We start from the raw sequence: 573 nt of genomic DNA, 5'->3' as shown, positions 1-573 counted from the left end.
TTGGATATTGGATTTTGCTGGTTGTGAAACCAAGCAAGAGAAAAACTTTGATGTGTGTAACAGCCGATTTTATTTGGCAAACATCACATCAGTTTGGATTGAGGATTTTGATGGGGTTTTTGATTAGGCCAGATTATACATTCATGATTTCACATCTGGTAATTAGGCCAATCAAAGGATTGAATCATGAGTTTTTTTTGTTTTTTTAATCTTTCATCAAATCCGGAAACATGGATGACAAAAGGAGAGAGGAGCAGCCAATTTTATGAATGGCTTTTAGCTAAGGGGATTTGCAATCTTTCAATAATTTTGTTTATGATTCAAAAGGTTCTTAGAATCATGATTCATATAGATCATGGATTCAAGATTAATATTTAAGATGATTTTAGATCTATAGATTTTTCTCCTTTTTAATATCTATAGATTTCTATTGTTTTATAAGTTTTAGGATTCATATAAAATTCAGATTCATATAGATCTTTATAATCAAAATTCAGATATGTGGTGTTCTTAGATTTTAGGGTTAGATTATTTTACCTTTTCACCACAAGGATTCTGAATGGACCACCTTAA

Source organism: Brassica oleracea, chromosome C7, assembly GCF_000695525.1.
Source record: "Brassica oleracea var. oleracea cultivar TO1000 chromosome C7, BOL, whole genome shotgun sequence".
NCBI lineage: Eukaryota > Viridiplantae > Streptophyta > Magnoliopsida > Brassicales > Brassicaceae > Brassica > Brassica oleracea.
This window is presented reverse-complemented; position numbering follows the sequence as displayed.